This window comes from Peromyscus leucopus, chromosome 19 (assembly GCF_004664715.2).
Source record: "Peromyscus leucopus breed LL Stock chromosome 19, UCI_PerLeu_2.1, whole genome shotgun sequence".
Lineage (NCBI taxonomy): Eukaryota > Metazoa > Chordata > Mammalia > Rodentia > Cricetidae > Peromyscus > Peromyscus leucopus.
This window is the reverse complement of record NC_051079.1, coordinates 14,357,851-14,380,946: the sequence shown is the minus strand read 5'-3', so window position 1 is coordinate 14,380,946 and position 23,096 is coordinate 14,357,851.

Genomic DNA, 23,096 nt, shown 5'->3' with positions numbered 1-23,096 from the left:
AACGAGAGGACTATTCCCAGGTGTGCTCCTCCAAGGCTGTGTGCGCCTGTCTGCTAGGATCCAGTCTAGATCGTCAGGAAGCGCTCATTCTGCCAGGACTCCAGAAAGAGTGAGCCTCGTGATTCCTCCAGAATGGGGCAGCTGGAGAGCTTCCTGGATGCATTCTTTGTATATCTTCCCCCCTCCCAGAGTTTTGCAGTTCTATGGGCCCATCAACCACTGGCTCTTCCTTGAGATCTGCACTCAAGGGCATTTAGAGGTCGGGGGTGAGCTGGGCATGGAGGCTCACCCCTTGAATCCTGGCATTTGGAATGTGGTGGAGGAAGGGGCCAGCTCAGTCTTGTTACAGGAAAACCTGTCTTGAAACCGTGCTGGGGATGTAGCTGAGTTGATAGGTGCCTGCTTAGTGTACCAGAGGCCCTGCCTTTAATCCCCCACACCACCTAAACCAAGGTGGCACCCAGGCCCGAGATCTCTGCCCTTTTGAAGGTGGGAGCAGGAGGAATTAAGGCCACCCCCTGTTTTACTCCTAGCCCACCTGGGCTCTAGGAGACCTTGTCTCTAAACAAGAGCAGGAGAGTTAGATCTGGGCTCCTTCTCCGGCTGGTCAGATGGCTCAGTGGTAAAATGTTTACTGCCAAGCCTGGCAACTTGAGTTCAATCCCCTCTCACCTCCATAAGTATGTGTGAACGTGTCCACCTGCCCCCCCCCCCACCCCACTTCATACAGTTCTGTACAGAGAGCTGTGGAAACGGGTCTGGGTTAACCAATGAATATTCCAATTTGTTTCAGAAAGTAACCTTTCTCTTTCTCACCACCCCGAGTACTTTCTTCTATCTAGTTACAGTCTATGCCTAAAAATCAGTGATTCGTGGGGGCCGTCAGGCTTCATGGGAAAGGAAACCCTGGAAATGTGCATTTGACACACACTCTCAGCACACCTGTACGCCCCCCCCCCCAATCCGGGGTATAGAAACCGTCCAGGTCACGTCCTCCCTTTGGATCTTGGGGGTTGCAGCTGGGGCAGAAGGCCTCAGTGTGAGAGCTCCAAGGAAGGGAAGAGGGGGCTGAGGGCAGTGTGGTGTTGAGAAGGACCAGGTCCCTCCTGCGGGGGTGGCTGTGGAAGCAGAATGGAACCACAGGTGAGGAAAGAGTCAGAGCGTCTTCATCTGTGTCAGGAGCCTCTGGGCACACTGCAGTTTCCCAGCGGCTGCCAACGGGTAGAAGAAGGTGGCTGCAGCCTGCGTTCCAGGCTCGAATCTACCCAGGTTCTGCTTCCCGAGCCCCCCGACGCCATTTTGAAAAGCTTTTCTCTTTCGTTGGCTTTTCCTATTATTCTCATAGGAATATTATTCTCGTGTCCCTCCACACACCAGGACCCCTGCCTTCACCTCCACCACCCTTTCTCTGCTGGACGGAAGGGGAACGCTGCAGAGGGCCCTGACCTTACAGAGCACCCTGTCTGCAGGCTGTGCTGTCTGGGTTCCCATTGCGGACCTGAGGCTTAGCAAGTCCCCCGATACCCAAGTCCTGGCATTAGGAAGAAAACAACCCAGGAAGGAAGAATGGGTGAGCTGGCCAGTAAGGGGACACCCCAAGAGCCTATCCACTGCTATCAGGCCACAGCACCCCCATCACCCCAGAGTTGAGAACTTGGAGACTCTGCCCTAATTAGGAAAACCAGGCCAAGGTGGCCCAGGCTGTTTCTATACCGGGGAGGGTGGCGGGGGCATCAGGAGATGTAGCACCTTCTCGGGAATTACTGCTGACTGATTAGCACATCTGCCTCTTGGCACCACTGCTGCGTTTGGTGAGGACACAAGTTAAGTGAGGGCACCAACATCGTGTCCCGCCTTGAGATACTGCTGCACGTCTGTGCCAGTAAGTGTGAACCCTCCGTCTGGGCTTGGGGTGGGGAGTGAGGCGTGATGAGCTCGGGGGAGGTGTGCTCTGGGGAGGGCAGGGCAGGGCTGGGGAAGCTGCTCGGACAGGCACGACCCTCCGAGGGTGCTAGGCTCTGAGGACCGTCTCGGCAGCAGCGGCAGGGACACAGCCCGGGTCCCACTGCAGCCACAGCCCGAGGATCCCACCACCCACAGGCGTCCATCAGGTAAAGCAGCGTACCTGACTACACCGGAAAAGAACTTCAGGATGGGCTAGGGTGATCAAAGTGAATAAGTCTATTGACTAGAGAAAAGATATATTTCAGGTTAAATACACAGAGTAGAGAAGAGAAGAAAGAGAGAGGGGAGAGGGAGAGAGGATTCGAGGGAGAGGAAGAAAGAGTTAAGAGAAGGACAGGAGCATCCAGGAAAATGGCTGTGGGCTTATTCAGGAGCAATTATGTGGCTTTCTAAACTGTAGTCCTCAAAGAGTATGATTTGTAAAAAGATTGAGAGATTAAGCAAAGCTTGAAATTGAAGTATAGTGTTAAAAAATAAGCAAATATATGTGAGCTAGCATACTGACTCTTCAAGAATTTCCTTTTGTAAAGTGGTTCTTTGCATCACTTGGGTTTAGAGATGAGAAGAAAGCAGTGTCGTAACTCAAGGTCACAAACATCCTGGCCTTAAGCTAGCGTGGTTCATTTGTTGCTTTGAACATCTCGACTTAAAATAGTCTTAGGAAAGGGGCCGCTGTCTCTGGAAGCAGTCTGGGCTTTATCAGCTGTGGTGCAGTTTCTGGCCAAGTGCTGGGACAAGGGGCTTCTTCCCTTCCTCTGTCCCCATAGCTTTTCTACCCTGCTTGGCCAGGAAGCCCTGGACTCCTGTGCCTGGGACATGGACAGAGGCTGGGTTGAGCCTCCAGTTCTTGGGTCCAGCCTGTTGGTAAAGGCTGGAGGCAGAAGCTCTGACTTGTGAGCAGTGTACATGGTGGGGTTTTCAGACACACTCTAGGCACGCGGGCTGCTGTTCTGAGTCCCTATTCTGGTTTCAGGCCTTGCTTGCCAACGAAGAGAGGGCAGGCTGCAAACCCAGGCAATGCAAGAAACCATGAGGGAAGCTGCACACGGCCGTGTAGTTCCCGCCTTGCAGAGAAGCATGGGGCCAAGGGGGGCTGACATGCAGCCAACATTCTTCACCCAAGTTGTATCCCTCAATGCAGGTCTGGGTCTATGCAAGAGAGAGTCCTCTCTATAATTCATATTTATGGGCAGTATGGGTCAGTGGCAGCCCTGAGGACAGTCACCCAGGAACTCCTACAGGGCATGGACAATTCTCCTATCCCTGGAGCCCACTCCAGTACTGGGTACACAGCTCTCCCAGGCTCAGTGAGTAGGGGATGAGCCATTTATTTCTCTCTTCTGCCGGGCATAGGGGGATCACTCTTAAAAAATATTTTATCTCATACATGTGAGTGTTTTGCCTGCATGTATGTCTGTGTGTCACATGTGTGCCTGATGCCTTTGGAGGTCAAAAGAGCCTTGGATCCCCTGGAACTGGAATTAGAGATGGTTGTAAGCCACTATGTGGGGTGCTGAGAATCGAACCCAGATCCTCTGCAAGAACAGCCAATGAATGATCTTAAGGCTGAGCCATCCCCCGAGCCTGAGCACCTTACTATTTTAAATGTAGGCTTTAGTGCATGTTTTAGTATATCATCATTAGCCCTGACTTGAATTTTTTTTTGCCTTCCAAATTATGTATGGCTATTTTTCTGCGTGAAATTTCAAATGGCTTTATTGGGATTATAACTTACATACCATATACTTTAGCCACTTAACATATTCAACTCGATAGTTCTTAGTATAGTCACAGGGCACTGAAGCTACCACTACTATCTAATCTTAGAGTAATTTGCCCCTCCTAAATGAAGCCATTTGTTATCATCAATCACTATTCTACCTTCTACCCCTGTCCCTGCTTAAGCAGTCATTGTCATTTCTGTGGCTATGAACGTCCTTTGTTTGGACATTTCCTATAAATATATTCATATAATATGTGGCCTTTGTTGACTGATCAGCTTATGTAGCTTGAAGATGCTCACTGGTGCTTCGGTTGGTGTCCAGTTACTCTTCTATTGTTGTGAAGAGACACCATGACCAAAGCAACTTACAGAAGAGATTTTTTTTAAATATTAACTAATTAATTAATTTATTTATTAAGTACACATGTACACAGTGTTCTACCTGCACACCAGAAGAGGGCACCATATCTCATTATAGATGGTTTGTGAACCACCATGTGGTTGCTGGGAATTCAACTCAGGACCTCTGGAAGAGCAGCCAGTGCTCTTAACCTCTGAGCCATCTCTCCAGCCCCACAGATAAGAACTTTTAACTGGGGGCTTTCTTACAGTCTCAGAGGTTTAGTCCATTATCATCATGGTAGGGAGCATGGCTGTAGGCAGGCATGCATGGTATTGGAGAGGTAGCTGAGAGCTACACCCTGATATCCAGGCAGCGGGCAGAGAGAGACGTTGGGCCTGGGTGGCTTTTGAAACCACAAAGCCACCTCCAGTGCCACACCTCCTCCAAAGAGCCACATCTCCTAATCACTATGGAACAGTTCTACTAACTGGGGACGATGCATTTGAATATATGAGCCTGTGGGGGCCTTCTCCTTCAGACCACCACAGTTGGTAGTTCATTACGCTTGTTCACTAGTTAGATGAGAACTGATGTCCCTGGGGTGTGGGATTTCCTACCTAAGAGCAGACACTCAGCCCTCTTTGTCCCGGGCTCCTTTCTCGCTCTTGGGACCGTTGATGAGTTTCTTATTTAGGTTTAGACATTTCTCACCACCTGGTCCTACACATCTCACTTCGTTTCTTGCTGCTGTCTGTGGGCAGGATTTGCTCCTGCCTCGAATCTTTTGACATAGGAAGGCTATTGCTTCAAACGATTGACGTTATCTTCCTGTGCCTCCACAGCTGTTTTGTGGAGTTGGTCACATTGATTCTCCAGGTGTTTGCAGCTGCGAGTCCATGTCATCTACAGATAGACATTTCCGATTTCCCTTTGGGCCCTTCTCTAAGCCAGGCTCTATATGCTTTCTCTAATCTACATGTGTTGGCTACTGCCTGCAACACAGCGTTGAACAATAGACTGGAGGAGAGCATCCACCCCTGTTCCTCATGGTGACAGAAGTCCAGGAGCACGGAGCAAGCCCTGTCATGGTCACACTCAGCCTGAATGGTTTATTCTTGTGTGCTTAGTGAATGAATAAATATTTACTACTCCCCATTTTGGGCCAATAACCTAAAATGTTCATTTTGGATCAGCAGATCTTCTCATTGCAGTGTTCAGTGATATTAGATTGCAGAGAACTGTTACGAGCTGCATACTAGAGCACCAAATCTGCCACAACTTCTTTAACGCGGTTCATTACATTTTGAAATAGTCTTGTTTATTTAACTTTATGAATAAATGTTACAGTTTTGGTACAATTACTCTGAAAAAATGTTATAGCCATGTCTAATAGAGTAATGCAATATGATATGGATATTTCCTAGTGTATACATACCCCAAAGATATATATTTGTGTGTGTATGTGGGTGGGTGGGTGTGTATATATATCCAAAATATGTGTGCTAGAATGATAACAAAAGCTTTATTCACAGTAGCTGAAGAGCAGAGCAGACTTTTGGATACACTAGAATATATTCAAACAGCAAAACACTCACTCTGCATACAGCAGTGATACAGAATGGTCAGGATCTATTTGTGACTGTGTAGCTGAATCTCACAAGCATGAGTAACAGAAACTCCAAGCACTGCTTGGTGTAGTGGGTTAACAGTAGCGGGGACAGGGTTGGTGGCAGGGAATGAAGTGACCCTTTGGAACAGAGTAAGGACAGTTCATTGACCAAACCTCCAGATGACAGCAGCCTGGGCGGTAGTCTCTCCTGCGGCTTAGGTTAACTGGCTATGGGGAGGAGAGTGTGAGGGGATCTCCGTTTCTGCTCAGTTTCCTGATACCTCATTTGTGCCATGTGAAGGGGGACAGCACGGACTGGCTACTGTTCAGTTCTAGGAAGTTAGTGTGAGCCACTGTGCATTTCCAGGTATGCAGTCTACACCATGCAAATAAAAGCCATGTAAAAAATGTGTAGTCCTGGTTGATCAAAGTTCAACCTTAGTCAGTGCGTCTCAGGGTGTGGGGCTGACGCTCTGTGGAGTCAGGGGACAGTGGTCCCAGTTAGCAGTCGGAGATTTCTGGACCAAGCTTCTGAAAATTCTGTAACAGGGACCTGCTCCATTTTCTGGTCTCGTATTAATGGCCTTTTCCCTCCACACTCACTAACCATTAACCAGTGAGCCTGTTAGTCAAAAGTGTCAGTGGCTGTGGAGGAGTGACCAGGAGGAGGCACAAGGGGACCGACCACTGTGGACAGACCATGTTCTGTAAAGGGATGGGGCTCTGGATGTCTTGACTCATTTGTCATACGATTTCTGAACTTTCCCACGTGTGTATCACACTACAGCCTTATCGCTGTGCATGTGTTTATTGGTAACACGTGTGAACATGTATGCGTGTTTCCACAGTGGCACCCATCTACCAGATTTCCGTGGTAGCTCTGACTGAGGTGGACGTAGTAACTTTCAGGTCACATGTCACACACTTGACGTGTCTCCATATGCATACATGTAGATTACAGAGCTGTAAAAGCCCAAGAGGCCACAGCAGCGCTCAGGAGGGGTCAGAGGCCCGAGAGGCAGGAAGGTGGATACACGAAAGGAAATGATGTCTCTGTGAGAGGTGAAACAGCCAGCAGCTGGAGGGGCTGGTGTTGTGAGTCAGGCCCCTGTGGGCCGCAGGCCTGAGAGGAAAGCTTTGGGGTGGAACTCAGCTGAGAAGCGAAAGTGCAGGACTTTTGGGTTGAGACGGGAGAATGGGTAGATGACTTCAAGGTTAGATGGGTGAACAAGAGGATAGGCAATGTCAGTTGGTCACATCAACAGTGGGGGCCAAGCTGGGCTGAAGCCCCTGGGACAGATGGAAGCTCTGTTGGTCCTTGACACTGTCAGGTGACAGGTCAGTGGGGATTGTCACCGTCATAATGCTAGGTGTCCACCTCTTTATGGGATCTGCTGTGTCTGGTAGGTTCCGAGGCCTGGTTTTTCTGATATGATTTTAACACACTGTGTGCTCCTATAATCTTATAGTCACCCCAGTAAATTTGTGGGGTGTTCTCAGGAATAAGTCATTTATCAGTCTGTGGTACCTGACAGTATCCTTCACATGTCCACCCAGGTGTGGAGTCATCTTCCAGACTCAAAATGGAGTTGAAAGCTGCTTGCAACATGAAGCCTTCCAGGGCAACACAGCCTGAGGAAACCTGTGTTTTGTACAATGTGGAGTAGCTTAGAGCAGGACACAGCCAGATCCCAGTGTGGGGTCACTGTGTGCATGCGTGTGTGTGTGCGTGCGTGCGTGCGTGCGTGCGTGCGTGCGTGTGTGTGTGTGTGTGTGTGTGTGTGTGTGTGTGTGTGTTTTGAGAAAGCCTCACTGCGTAGTACTGGCTGCCTGGTACTCACTTTGCAATTTGGCTCTCATTTAACTTGTAGAAATCTTTCTGCCTCAACTTCCCAACTGTTGGGATTATAGGCATAAGTCATCATGCCCAGTTATGAAAGCACAAGTTTTGTTTGTTTGGTTTTGTTTTTTGAGACAGGGTTTCTTTGTGTGTAGTCCTGGCTGTCCTGGAACTCTTTCTGTAGACTAGGCTAGCCTCACACTCAGAAAGATCTACCTGCCTCTGCCTTCTGAGTGCTGGGATTAAAGGCGTGTACAAAAAGTACAGGTTTCCCACACAGTGTTACATGTTTGAGAATAAGAAGGTCTTACAGCCGACAGCTGTGTTTCAGGAGGGAGAGCGATTTCAAACCTGCCAGGTCTGGTCCTTGGTGTAGGCATGGACAACCCCTCCCAGGCTGCGGCATGGCATACACCTCAGCTCCACCCAGCAGGGCACAGCAGGGGTGGGACACTGTGCCCCACACTCCCGCATCCCTAGCCTTGTGGCTGGCCTTCTCATGATCTCAGACCCAAGGTCAGAGCCCCAGGCTGACGCTGAGGAGAACAGCGCTGAAGGGCGCACACAGTTGCTGCTTCACAGGCTCCGGGGAGGTGGAGGAACATGACCTACTTGCAGAAGAGGAAAGTGGCACTTCTCGACATGTGACATTAGTCTTCAGAACATGGTGGACCAGGTCAGTGTTTCCTTGCAGGCCTAGGGCAACCTTAAAGACAAATGGGAGTAGTCAAATGTGTCTCGGGCTCTATGGTGTTCATTTTACTGTTGTTTTGAGACAAGGTTTAAGACTCTGTCCCCCTGCCTCAGCATCTTGTGTGCAGGGATGACAGGAGTGTGCCACCATGCCTGGCAATGCATGTTTATATTTACAAATGCCTGAGTCCATTGCCTCTGTATGTGCGTGTGTGTGTGTGTGTGTGTGTGTGTGTGTGTGTGTGTGTGTGTGTGGCCAGAGAACAACCCCAGGTATCATCCCTCAGCTGTTGTCCACTTTAAAAAAAGTCTCCCCCTTGGGTTGTCATCCATAGGGCCTTGAAATATTTTTGATTGATTTTGTGTGTGTGTGTGTGTGTGTGTGTGTGTGTGTGTGTGTGTGTGTGTGTGATGTCTAAGGACAACACTGTGGAGTCAGTTCTCTCCGTCCACCTTTTGTGGGTTCTGGAGAACAAACTCGGACCACCAGGCTTATGCCGCAGGCACGTTTACCCAATGGGCCATCTTGCTGGCCCCACTTTTTATTTTTGAGACAAGATTTCTCGGTGTCCTGGAGCTCACTGAATGGCGGAGGCAGGCTGGCCAGCAAGCCTCAGGGATCTGCCTCCCCAGCACTGGGATTACAAGTGCACACCACCATATCTAGCCTTTTCCTGCGGATTCTGGGGCTTGAACTCGATCCCCACATTTGAGAGACGAGCATTCTGCCGACTGAGCTGCCCCCCCCCCAGCCCTCCTGGCTCCATTTTTAGCCTCTGTCCTGGCTTTAGTCCGTTGTTTCCCGGGCAGGCGGGCGGGCTTCCTGTTAGGCTGTGTGTTCGGTATCTGCCTTAGGTCGGCTTCCTCAGGTCTGCAGAGCCTTCGTGAACGGTGGGAGGTCTTCTCACAGTCCATGGATCGCAACCATCATGGCGGGAGCATTTATCTCATGACTGTAAGAAACACTACAAATTAGACCTTCAGTTTTTTTCTCCCAGGGAACTAGTCTCCCAGTATAGCAGTGTTCATATCTTTCTGGGAAAAGTGGAATCTAGCTCAATGTGATTATTTTGAAATTTTACTCTTATTATTATTTGGGTTTTTGAGACAGGGTTTCTCTGCATAGCCCTTGTTGTCCTGGAACACACTCTGTAGACCAGGCTGGCCTTAAACTCAGAGATCCATTTGCCTCCGCCTCCCAAGTGTTGGCCTTAAAGGTGTGCGCCACCACCACACAGCTTTTTAAAAGGATATTATAAATGATTTACTTCCTTAAATCATGCATTGTTTAAAGTCTTTCCTTTATTCTTTTCCAAATTTAAATGCAAATCATTTTAAGCTGATGCATTAATACATAAACGTCCAGGTTTAATGGTGTTCTGTGTGACAGTCGAGTCAGCACATTTATACTGTTTAAACCAGGCTCTGCAGCCGGTCTCTTCAAACACATCTTTTTGGGATATGCAGTGCTTTATTACCTACAGTCACCCTGTTGTTCAGACTCATCTGAACCTCCAACTCTGTGCAGCCGCTCCATAGGACTCACTGGTCACCCTCACCCTATATCTCCCTCCCTGCTGTCCTCCCAGCCTCCAGTAACTATCATTCTCCTCCCAACTCCTGAGAGATCAATGTTTTTATAATGTACAAATGATGGGGAGACCATGTGGTATTTGTCTTTCAGTGTCTGGCTTAAATGCTCTCTAGTTCCATCGAAGGTTGTCTCAAATGTCAGGATTCTATTCTGTGGATTCTGACTGAATAGGATTCTGTTGTGTACATGTATGACATTTCACTATTCATTTATCAGTTGATGGACATTTAAATGATTTCCCTCCCTCCCTTCCTCCTTTTTCTTTCTTTTTCTTCTTCCTTATCTTGTCTTCCTCTCTGTCTCTGTTTCTCTGTGTGTCTCAGTCTCTCGGTCTCTGACTCTATTTTTCTCTCTCTGCATCATTGGTTTCAAAGTATGTATCCAAGGACAACCTTGAACTTCTGATCCCCCTGCTTCTACCTGCTGGGAGCTGGATTGTAGGCATCTGCCACCTCCCCACCTTTATGCAGAGCTGGGGTCAAACCGAGGGCTTTATGCATGCTAGGCAAGCACTCTACCAACAGCCCCAGCCCCACCCATTTGTGTCCACTGTGGTGAACAGAGCAGAAAGGAACAGGGTGCCGATGTAATTTCATTTATATACCCAGGGGTGGGGTTCCTAGATCCCATGGTAGTTCTGTGGGAGTTTGTTTGTTTGTTGTTTGTTTTGTTTTCGTCTTTGACAGAGTCTTGCTATGTATCCTTGGCTAGCCTGAAACTTGCTACATAGACCAGGCTGGCCACAAACTCACATAGCTCCGCCCGCCTCTGCCTCCTGAGTGCTAAGACTAAGTGTGCGCCCCTCCACCAGCTGTCAGTTCTTTTTATAATTTTGGAAGAATCTTCATACTGTTGTTCACAATGGCTATCCTAATTCACATTGCCATCAGCATGCAAAGCTCCCCCTTTCTCATGGTACTCTCCAGCACTTGTTATTTTATGTATTTATGTAATAACCACTTTACTGGAGAGAGGAAGAGTCTTACTGTGGCTTTGATCTCCATTTTCCTGGTTATCAGTCACACTGGACATTTTCATGCTCGTACTGCTTATTTTTCTGCATGTCTCCCACTCCAAGTCCATGCTACCAGCAGTAGCTCTGTCTCGGGTCTAATAGTGTTTCAAGGGTAGTAAACTGTTGAGATTGGCTTTTCTTCCTTTAATGGCCAAAGAACAGCGTGCTCCACACCCCAGATGTGCCTTCCGGGCAGCTTGGCTCTGTGCGGTAGATTCGGCAGAGGGTATGCGAGTAGCTGGCTGCAGTGAAAGCTTTTCACGTCTCTGTTTATCACATGTTAAATTGTACTCCGGAAGAGCTGCAATTCTGGTGAATCTAGCAGGATTAGGAGCGAGTTGGTATCCAAAGCAGTGTGTGATGGTTGCTAAGGGGCCATTCAATGCAAATTAGAAGGAATAATAGCTGGGTCTAAAAGGGCAAAGAATTAGGACTGGCGATGGAAATGAGTCCCCACAGAGGCCAAGGGTTTTGTGTGGACAAGTGGAGGTGTACTTGCGGCCTCTAGGATGGGGGGTGGGGTGGATGTGACAGAGAACCAAGGAGGGCAAGAACGAACAGGACAAGGAAATGTTGACAGGAGTTCAGGCCACTCTGCTATCAGAGAAATTGGAGCTTGCAACAAATAAGTAGTAGAAAAGGAGTTTGTTATTCAGAGTCAATAGCCCAGCGATCTTGAATTTGGGTGGTGTGGGAGAGAAGAGAGTGAGGTTCCTGGCCATAAAACAGCATCCCTGGGTCACAAGCCACTTTGAGATTGAAGGCAGCTGGAAAGTGCCCAGACCTGCAGGTTCCCAAGGCATTGCAGCGGATGGCACGGCTCATTGGCCACAGGAAGAGCTCGCTACCAATGTGCTAATGAACGCCTCACTCTGCATTAGCCATTTAATCTCACAGCAGAGGAAGGCACCCAGCATGGTTCCCCAAGGTGCCCAGAGACCGGGAGAAGGAGTGATTTGAGTCTCTGTAACCCAGCTGCTCAGATCAGACAGGAAAGGTTTGTGTTGATGAGGAGGGGTGAGGTGCCAATGAAGGAAGGACGGGCGGGCAGAGGAGGGAGGAATGGTTGTGTGAGCAGGAAGAAGCAGCCAAGGGAGGGCGGCAGAAAGGCAGCCTTGAACGAGAGGGACGACGCAAACCCCACCCGGGAGCCTACGCAGTTTGCGGCTACTGTCCACATCCCTCAGCCACCCAGGAGGCTTGCTGCTGTTAGAGAAGTGGGAATTGAGTGTGGGAATCACAGAGGTGGAGGCGGCTAGTAAAAGGTCCAGCCAAGGCTTCCTTAGTTCTTTCCTGGGCAGTTCAGAGGACTCGGTGGCTTTCAGAGGGAACCTACGCCAACTCCGCGCAGTTTTCACAGAGGACTGTGCTGAACTGTGTTGTCGCGTGCATGGCCCTGTAAGCTAAGGGACAGATCCACCTGAGATGCAGAGACCCTGAGACAGTCAGGAGCAAAAAAAGCCCAACAGACACAGAGCTAGACTTATTCGAGAAAATGGGAGTTTAGATAAGTAAAAGTGAACAAGGAAATTTCGGCTGGATGGGCGCTATGGTTTGGGGTTGGCAAGAGTGTGTCCATAGGGCTCATATGTCAAAAACTCCACCCCCAATATGGTAATGATACCTTTAAGAGGTGGGGCCTAGTGGAGTTGAGTAGGTTGCTAGGGCCCGGTTTTAGCAAGGTGTATCCATAGGGGCTCTGGGTTATCCTCTTAAGGAGGTTATGGATGGATATGATGGCTGGCCTGTCCCTTTTCTCCCTGACTTCCTGTGCCACTGTGTGATTTCTTCCTCTTCCACATACCTCTTCCATGATCATCTACCACGAGGACATCACCAGAGACACCACGGGCTGACACCATACCCTTGATCTCTAAAACTGAGCTAAATAACCCTCTTTTCTTTATCTAGTACCCAGCTTTATGCATTTTGTTATACCAGCAAGGATAACTCCAATGGGCAGGCACTGGTTCTTCCTGTGAATTCCATCTGTCCTTCTCTGAGGACTGCTGTGACTGTGAAACTGCCCACCGCTGAGTTCTCCACCGGCTGATACAAGTATTTAATGTAAGCTGCTGATCAAGTCATTGTAGATTAACTAGCTAACCAAACAGTCTCAGGACTAGCCTTTGTTATAGCCAAGGAACTCTTGGTTGCCACAGGATAGAGCCCTGATTTCTACAGGTGACTTTGGAGTTTTCCAATCAAGCAGCATGGAAAGACAAACTGTGGTTTCTAAGCAATGAGCATGACATCCTGGAGATAGGGGTGGGTGGCCCCTTCTCAGAGGACCCATATTTTCTATGGTCAGTGTTCTCCTTTTATAAGTTTATTGAGATAAAACATTTTATATACATCACAGTATTTACCTGTATGGCGCATACAACTCAGTGGATTTAAATGTATCCCTAGACTTGTAGGTATATCACATGGCCTGGTTTCAGAAGTGTCCATCACTTCAAGATGAGTCTTCTGGCATTTTTGCATCCACATCCTGTGGCTACCTCCAGCCTGGGTGGACACAGATGTGCTATCTCTGAGGAGACAGGATATGCTTTTCAGGCACAGCTGCCCTGTAGCTGGATATCGAGGACCACAGGGGGGTCCAGCCCCTCGATAGTCCCCTCCCAAGGTCCGGGAAGAATCCACAACCAGCTGATAATCTTTGAAGAAAAGAAATGAATCTATATACACAAAATTTCTTAGTCCATACACTTTATTATTCTGTCAGTTCTCTTTCTACAAGCTTATACTCTGCTCTCATTTTTAGCTCCATTCTTGCCCAATTTCTCTTTAGATTTATCTGTTGTCCCCTCCAGGTTCTATCTTAATTCCTTCATCTAACTCTGCTCTTTCTGGGTCCTCATCCATCTAGTTCTTTCCCATATCAGCTCCTCTCCCATCTCCTTTCTCTCTCATCTTGTTCTCCCCCATCTGGCTCTTCCTCATCTTCCATCTCGTTCCTCTAGTCCTCTCTTCTAGCCCTTCAATCTAGTTCTTCCCCATCTCAGTTTGTTCCTCTCAAGTTCTTACCCATCTAGTTCTTCCATTCTCTTTTCTCTTCTCCATCCCCCAGTGCCCTGGAAGTCCCGGTATATATACACTTACAAGCAGTATTCCCTTAGCAGTGCAAAGCCAGGCTTCCAGGGTCAAATGGAGGAGTGATAAGAATCACATAGAGAGGCAATAACCATTAATTATCATTTGCAACCCCAAAGGGAAGTGACCAATGGGGAAATAAATTAACTAAAGGTTAAATTCGGGTAATATCTAAGAAGAGGGCTCTTATGTGCTTAGCTATAGTCTTAAACGTGATTAGTAGAAAATGTTAAGAATCTATAAGTTGCTAGGTCAATGGGAGAAAATAAAACTGCCTTCTCTTTTCCGGTGGCTCTTATCTGTCCAAGCTATCTGCTGTTTTTCTGCAGGGTTGGGGAAAGTGTGCTCGGTCGCTAGGCAACTGTGTACAGCTAGATGCCTCTGGTGATAGTTAAAGGGAGATCTGGAACTGGAGGTAAGATTTGGGAAAGGAGGAAGTTAAGCTTAATTGGCACATCCGTCAGGCCTTCTCAAACAGGTAGCCTGGATGCTTAAGTCTATTCTTGGAGAGTACAGAGGTATCTCTGATAAGGTACTTTCCTCCAACTGGGAATGGACCTGGCTGGATGCTGCTAATGATGATAATTACAGGGAGGCTTGAACTGGGGTTCAGGCTGAGCATAGCTGTCAGCGCAGAAGGTTATCCAAATATTCCTAGAAGTGGTTAGGTAAGGAGTTAGAGGTCTATAAAGTTAGTAAGGCTGTAAGAAAGGAGGGTCCGAGCTAAATTGTGTAGAGCTATTACTTAATGTCCACCTGACCTAGGCAGTGTCTCCTTGTGGAATTTACGTTAAATCAGGAGACTTGCATGTGGACTGTTATTACTGTTAGTCCTTGAAAGTGGCCAAGGGAGATATCTGATTCCAGAGGAAGCCTTTCCTGAGGCTGTTCTCCAAACACCTGGAATGTGTATGTCCAGAGAGTGACCAGTCCACACTGTTAGCCCTTCTTAGGGAAAAGTCAATTGGGAAAACTATGAAGGCACACATGATTTTCATAACAGAATACAGCTGATATATAACAAGTCAAATAATACCAAAAGCTCCTTGGAATTTGGCTTTCTCTGGAGGAATTCCTTGATCCCTCCAGGTAGTGACTTTGCCATGACCAGCTGAGTTCTTATGATATATTCCTGCGGCCTGCAGTACCTGGAGTGGTGCAAAACACAGATAAGTTAACTATTTTTGCATAAGATGAAGTTTTAGTCTCAAAAGTCAAGGATTGGCAATTTGAGGGTGCTGAAAGATGCGACTCCCAGCTCAGACCAGTGCTCCCCACAGGGAAGGCCTGTTCAGTCACTGGCTGACTTGGAGGTCCCGGCGTTCATTTTTGCTTAGCCTTTTATTTTCCTCTGAAGTTCTGTGTCGTTGGTTTAACTTTGCCCCTGGGTACTCCTCGGAGCATGGGCTGCTCTCGCGAAGTATGAGGAAGTGGTCCCAGCACTCGAATTTCCCAGCTGGCTTTCATCTCGCTTGTTTTCCCGCAGTGATAGGTGGCAGAGTGTGACATTTCCTCCCCCCTCTCCCAGCCCTCTGCTCCCGCATGCTCCCTCCCTCCTCTTCTGTGGGGTTGAGCTGCCCCTTTCTTCTAGACCGTTCACAATAGACACAGCTTGCTGCAGTGTCTTCCACTGACAAGCCCTTCCCCTCAACTAATTTCCCCGTCACACATTGCCCGCTATCTCTGGCTCTCTTTCAGGACAGTCCTGTGACTGGAACCGCCTGTGGCCTCTCCCAGCTGCTGCCCCACTAATTCCTTCAGCAATGTACCTAGGCAGAGCCTTGCCCCGGAACAGCCCAGAGCTTAGCTGCTGAGGTCCTCATGGAGAATCCAATAGTGAATCCTCAGACCCCCCCTGACTTTTCAGTAGCCTGTCCCGCTCTGACTTGGCTTCCTTCTAGAAACCTGGCTTGTACCTTACCTCTTTGTAGCTGTGCTGGCGACTGCCCATTAACACAGCCAAGGCCAGGTGGAGACTTGCCCCCCCAGTGGGCGGGGCCTTGGTTCTTTAGCCTCCTTCTCCTCCTCTGCCTGGGACACGCCTCTTTTAGACTTTCAAGTCCCTGTTTTAATGCTGGGACACTATTCTCTTGCATTATTTTGCCCTGCACTGAATTAAGGTTTTCACAATGCTTGGCACTGTTGCGCCTAGCTTTCCTTTTTTTTTTAGGAGTGGTATATGCACTCTCAGATCCGCTACGATCATCATCTGCTCCTTTGCCCATATAACCCTTTGGTCAACTCATGCAGACAAGCCAGTTCTTTAAATATATTCCGTGCTGACTTCCGTGTTTGGATCTCCAACTGTGTTAGTCATTTTTTTTTTTTCTCTGTGACATGGCATCTGAGCATTATAATGTAAGGAGAGGTTTATCTTGGCTCCCGGTTTTGAAGGTTTCTGTCATTATGTGGGAAGGGTGTGGAGGGGCGGATTACTCCCCTACTCTGGTGAGATTTCTCCCTTCTCCCGTTTATTACGTACAGACCCCCAGCATGGGGATTGTGCTACCCACACTCATGGCCATTCTCCCCTCTATTGCAGTTTGAATGGGAACTATCCCCACATGCTCTGGTGTTTAAACACCTGGTGTCAAGCTCTTTGTGGGGAGGAGGTTTTGGGGACCAGCTGGTGGGAAGGATCATGGAGGTGCGGTTGAGAATTACAGCCTGGTCTTACTTCAGGCTGTAATTGCCTCCTGGTCCATTAGATTGTGAAAAAAGTGCTTCAGATTCCCTCTGCCATAGACCAAGCTCCTCCGACCACCATTCTGCCCACCATGGTAGACTAGACCCTCAGAGACCGTGACCATAAACAAACCTCTCCGCTCTCTTTTTTTTAGGGTTATTTATTTTGTTGTATATGTATTTTGCCTGCATGTGTCTATATGTGTGCACTGTGTATGTGCCTGGTGCCTTAGTGGTCAGGGGAAGGCAGTGGATTCCCCTGGAACTGGAATTACACATGATTGTGAGCTGCCATGGAGGTGCTGGGAATTGAACCTGGGTCCTCTGCAAGAGCAGCAAGCATTCTTGACGCCACAGAGTCACCTCTCCAGCCCCAAACTTCTCCTCTCTTAAGTTCTCTCAGGCATTTTGTCAGTAAGAAGAAAAGCAACTAACTTGAAGTATGCCTTATTAAACCCCTAAACACTTCTCTCAGTCACGTTGACAAGGTTAGCCATCGCGCCAACCCTAACCAATCCTAAGACGGGAGTTCAGAGGGCTGTTGTGGAGAAGCCTAAGAACATCTCTCCTTGGGCTGCTCTGCTTCCTCCATGTTCCTTGTCCAGTCTTGTGTGTTTGTTTTTTTTTTTTTTTAAATAAGGTCAACTACTTCCTTCTGTCCCTTAAAAACAAACAAACAAACAAACAAACAAACAACATAGCTCTACTTCTGGGTTACATCTAAAAACTTGCCGCTAAACCTCAGGTTGCCTCCTGTGTCTTCCACGAGCGTCTTGGTTTTATGGTTTACATCTCTGCTCGAGACCCATGGTGAGCCACTTTTTAGGAAGAGCCTACGGCAGCATGTTAGTTTCATTGTTTCCCTATCAACATCTGGTTGTTCCAGCGCGGCTGCTGGAAAGACCACTCTTCCTCTACTTAATTGCCTTTGCTCCTTTGTCAAAGATCAGTTGGTTGTGTTTGCACGGGTCTATTTCTGGGTTTTCTGTTTTTCCACCTCACGGCTTTAAATCATTTAGATGCCGATGACTCTCAATTTATGCATCCTGCCTGGACTTCTCCCCTGAAGAGGAACATGCCTACTGCCTCCCTGATGTCCCCTCTCGGATGCCTAGTAGACAGGAAACTGAGCACGTCCACACTAACACAGCTCTATCACCCGCTTCCAGTCTTCCCCACCTCCATCTCACTAAGTGACGGCTCTGTCTTCCATGCTGCTCAGGCTGCATCATGATCTCCATCGTCTCTCAAGTCCTTATGAAATATGACAGGAAATACTGACTCTTCTTCAGAGCAGACCAGGAACTTAACCACTTCTCACCATTGGCCCTGCTGGTCCCAGCCTCTGTCACCGCTTGGCTCCTGTCACTCAGGCCGCCGGACTGATCCAGATCCTTCTGCTCTTACTTCCTGTTGTCCGTTGGCCACTGAGCAGCTAGAGAGAGGTTCCTGCCACATCATCCCACTCTTCTGCCCAGTTCCTTCCAATCTCTCTCTCTTGGATTCAGGAGGGATTTCAGAGATCTTACATGGATACAGACGTAGGGGCCCCAAAAGTCCCACTGTGAGGTGTGAGGATGCGGGAGACTTAATTTGACATTTGGAAGTGGACCTACAGAAAGGGAATTGTACTAGATATGGTTCTCAGGATGTAATGACCGTGATTGGATCCTGGTGGCTTTATGTGAAGAAGGACACACACACACACACACACACACACACACACACACACACACACAATCTCTTGCCATGTGATGCCTCGGCCACCTTGAAATTCTGCTGGCAACAAGACCATCACGAGATTAGGCCCCTGGAACTTGTATCTTGAGCTTATGAGCCCAGTATGTTACTTCATTATAGTAACAAAACCAGACTACTACAGTAGCCTATAAAGTCTTTCACTGTTGGCTCCACCCACTTACCCCTTTAAGCCCACCTCCTGATACCCCCCCCCTTGTTCTTTCTGCCCCAGCCATGGCCTCCTCTTGGTTCTTACTTTCCTCAGTCTTCACTCAATGGTTTCCTCTGAAAGGCCCCTCCCTCTTCACTGGTGCACTTTATCCAGCCTACTTTGCTCAGCCCCATTTCTTCCCTGTTAGCATATAAATTACTTGTAGGAAAGTTCTACCAGGTGGAGTTGACGTCATTATGTTCCCGGTGCCTTCAGTGGTACCTGCCCCCTAGCTGCCTGCTCCCTAGCATCCCCCTCAATAGGTTGTTGAGCAAATTTTGGGACCAAAGGCAAAGCCACTACCTGCCCCTCCTTAGCTTGGTGTTGGCACCTCCAGAACTCACCCTGGGCAGAGGACCAAGAGCTTCCCAGTGCTGCAGGGAAACAGAGGAACTGCTTCTGGGGAGGGGGGCAGCCTGCCCTTTCCTTGTTTGGGATGGTGGTGGTTCACGTGGCTGCTGAGTGGTCGGCTGAGCTGGCATGTGGGGTGGAGGAGCTTCTGGAGGCTGGATCCAGGGCATGACTGGAAGAGGCAGAGTGGGGCCACTCTTCTGGGTTCATTGGTGATGGAGAGGTAGGGTAGGGGACTCCAGGCATTTGGGGAAACCTGCCCCCTTTGGGTCTGCAACATTTGGATGCCCCACCCCCCACTGCCCACTTTCTAGAGGACAGCCCAGCTGTCAGGTAGCCCATGAGGCACTACAAAAAGAAGCCACATTTCCAGATCCTTCCTGCTCACCCCTCTGCGCCCCTTTCCATCTTTGTGCTAAGAGTAGGGAGAAAGGAGGGGCTGGGTACACTGTGTAGAGTCCTTCCTATTGGCCCCTGGGGGGGTGAGTTTAGCCAGATGCAGAAGGGCCAGATGTGAGGCTGAGACTTGAAGTGGACAGCTGAGGGAAAGGCCTGAGCTCTACCAGAATACCCGAGGGAGAGAGAGAGAGAGAGAGAGAGAGAGAGAGAGATGTTCCCCTGAGCACACTGGGGAAGGTGGAAATGGGAAGCCAGCAGATGCAGGAAACAGTCATGTGCTATGTTAATTAAGTCAAGTATCCATGGGAAAATGAAGTGTTCTGAGGAGAGAGTCTGCACGTCTAAATCCATACAGAACAGCAGACACCTTTGCTTTTCAAGGCAGCTGTACAGAGATAAAAAGAAGAGGAGGACTTCTGAGAATGTCTTTTATATTATTCCAAGAGTCTTCAAAACAGAATTTAACACACTAAACCACGAATCCCCATCTCATCTTTTTGCTGTGTGGCTTCCTCAGGGACCCATAGCCAGAGAATCAGCACTTGGCTTGTCTTCACATTTCACCAAAGTGTGCCGTTGTGCCTCATTACAGAATCATAGACGTTTAGAAAGAAATGACTAGTTCTTCATTATGTATAAGATGAGGCAGGATCAGAGAAGCGGATGGCTTCGTCAGGGTCACACTATTCTGTAGACAGAATCGTGTCCCAAACAGTGTCCACATCCTTACCCAGGAAGTGTGTGAATGTGCCCTGTTAGAAGGTGAAAGAGTCTTGAGGCCAGAGCTGTCCTTGGAGTGGCCAGGTATAATCACAAGGGTCATTGTGAGAGGGAGGCAGGAGTGACAGAAGGGAGATGTGATAACAGAGGTCAGGAATCAAGGAGCTCAAGCAGCTTCAAGCAGAGGGACCACAGGGCTCATGCAAACCTCAGCAGCTCATGATGTTTGGCCTGTAGTGTAGCCTCCTCCAGTGCTGGAGGGGAACGTTCATGGACTAGTGCGTCTCACAAGCACGCTTCCTCCCTGAGACCTCACGCCGCCCCTGGCTGGAGAGTACCAGCCCCTCTGCTGACTGCTCCACACCCCTGTAGGTTTAGGATTGTCCACAGCCAGTGTGTTCGTTTCAGATCTGGTTTTCCCTTCTGCTTGCATGCTCTTGTGGCTGAGTGATGGAAGTTAGGTACGAGCATTTGTCGTTTGTTGTCATCGGGATGGGATTTAGAATCGCCTAGGAGACACACCTCTGGATGTGCCTTTGAGGGAGTCCATAGAGTGGTTTAACTAGGGTGAGGAGACCCACCCTGCATGGGTCCCAGCCTGAAAGGAAAAGGGAGAAAGCAGCTGAACACCAGTTGTGTCAAAGAGCAGGATTTGCCGGCCAAGACGAGGCGAGGACAAGTGTCCCTGCTGAGTGCAGGCCAGATGTCAGGCAGTGGAGATTCTGTAGGGCAGCATGGAGGAAAATTCTTGTGGCGTCCCAGGGCTGACTCTGTTATTGTAGAGCTACTTCAGTGTGGGCAAGCTCACTGACTGCTGTAAAGCCAACACAGATTTCTAAATGAGGTGTCATAAAAGCTACAAAGCCAATACACTTCAGACTAGCAGTATTCACTTCATTTGGTGAACATTGGTGTGCAGAAATTAAATTGCCACTCCTAGAGTGGACAAAGCTCTTCGGCTATCCTCATTGGAACAGAGTCTCTTTACATACCTCTTGAACTTGCCAGGATTCTGTCGTGGTGGCATCTCAGCTCTGGCTGAGGCAGGAGGCTCGAAAAAGATTTAGATGAGCTCGGACTACACAGCAAGAGACTCCAGCTTTTCCATAATAAATGTGCTGGGACACCTGCTCTCCACATTAGCAGCATGCATCATGCCTGGTCACGATCGGCTCATCTTCCCGGCTTTTGTACATGTATCTGTCGGGGGCTTGGGGCTGTTCGGCAGTCTGTCCTCATAACAACAGAGAACTGGGCAGTCAGAGCAAGACTGAAAAGTCACAGACACAAAAACTGAATGTTTTGGCAGCCAAGAAGAAAAGGCCCGGAGCTGCTGGAGAAGTCACAGATGCATGAGGCCGTGAATAATGCCCACGACAGTGACCCTGAGTGAAGGGGAATGACTGGCTGATGCCAACAATTGCATGCTTAGGAAAGACTGTGTCTCACACAGTGCAGTTGTCTCCATGCTTCTCTGTCTGTAGATAGTCCTTCATGACAGGGACAAGGTGTGTGTATGGACACAAGCTCGTGCTCACATGCGTGTGTGTGTGTGTGTGTGCGCGCGCGCACGCGCGTGCGTGTGTGCGTGTGTGTGTGTGTGTGTGTGTGTGCGCGCGTGCGTGCGTGCGTGTGTGTGTGTGTGTGTGTGTGTCTGTGGTGTGGTGTGGGAGAGAACACGGATCTCTGTGACATCAGAACAACTGGCCTCGGATGATTAGCGGTGCCCCTCCCCACCCCAGCACTTAAGGCTGCTGCTAATTGCCCCCGTCTCGGGATTCTGAAGTGACACGCTGGACCCACAGCTTTCATCTTCATACCTCTTCATGCCTCTTGTGACAGATAATTATGGTTGAGTGTGAGCATCAACAGGAAAGCAGACCTCTTATCTCTGCGTTGGGCACTTAAATGAGCATTTTAAGGGAAATTATTAATAACTGTGCTTGAGAAAATGATCTCAGCGAAAGCTTTTGAAAGACTGAATTGTGTTACATCTGCAAGAAAAGAAGGCCCTTTCAATGATAAAATGGGGGAGGGTTCTAAAGTAATTCAATTTATCTAACAAATAATTATTACATACCCTTAATATTTAATATTCCTTATTAGAGACCTTGGGATATAGGATTCAGTTCCTGGCAGGACAGAATTTTCCAGCCCAGAGCTTCTAACTGCATTTACTATTTCCGAAGACATTTAATATAAAGAAACCTCAGAGGCACAACACAGTCCAAAGACATGAAGAGATGAGATGTGAGGTCCTCCCCGCTCCAGCTGGCCCTAGGAGCATGGGCAGGAGGGGGCTGCCCTGTGGGACATGGTGGGGGTGAAGGGGAGGGAGACAGGAGCAAGTCAGCTCCTCTGGATGTGCCTGTGGGAGAGCAGCTGGCATGGGCGGAGGACAAGGAAATGGGGGCTGAGGTCTTGAACTTCACCCTAGAAAATGCAGAGACTAACAGATGACAGGCAGAGGCAATCAGAAGGGAAGGCTGGTTAGGGCAGCTGGGAAGGAAGGCGGATCGGGGAGGGGGTGTTTTCAGACTCTGTGTCTGTGGGGGTGTGGGCACAGCAGGGAGAGTCAGGGAAAGGCTAAGGGAGTCAAACCTCACTTAGCTTAAGGAGCAACAGACTGGAGGTTATGGGTGACTACAATAGCTGGCTGGTCCCGTTTCTCCCTGGCTTCCCGTCTCACCCTGTGATCTCTCCATCTTCCACATACAGTCACAGTAAGGGCTAGGATTTTGACAGGTGAACTGGACACATTTAGTGCATCACACTGCTACATGTAATGACAAAAACATTGAGTTCTGGGGTGTCCATCTTCTCCAAGTGCAAGCAAGCCCCTTATGACAGACAGCGCACCATAGGCCGCCTGCTATCCTTCTCTACCTGTGACATTCCTCACTCCCTCCCGTCTTTCAGATGTAGACACCGTCTTTGAGTCACGTAGCTCAGTGGCTGTATTTGAACTCCGAACAACCTGACTCCAAAGGTCAGGTCCTAAAACTCTACACTGCTCCTTGGCGTCTGCCTGTGGACATGAGAATTCGACCTCAACCCAAGCAGGCAAGGGGTTCGCTGCCTTTTCAGGGTGTGGTGTGCGCCTCTTACG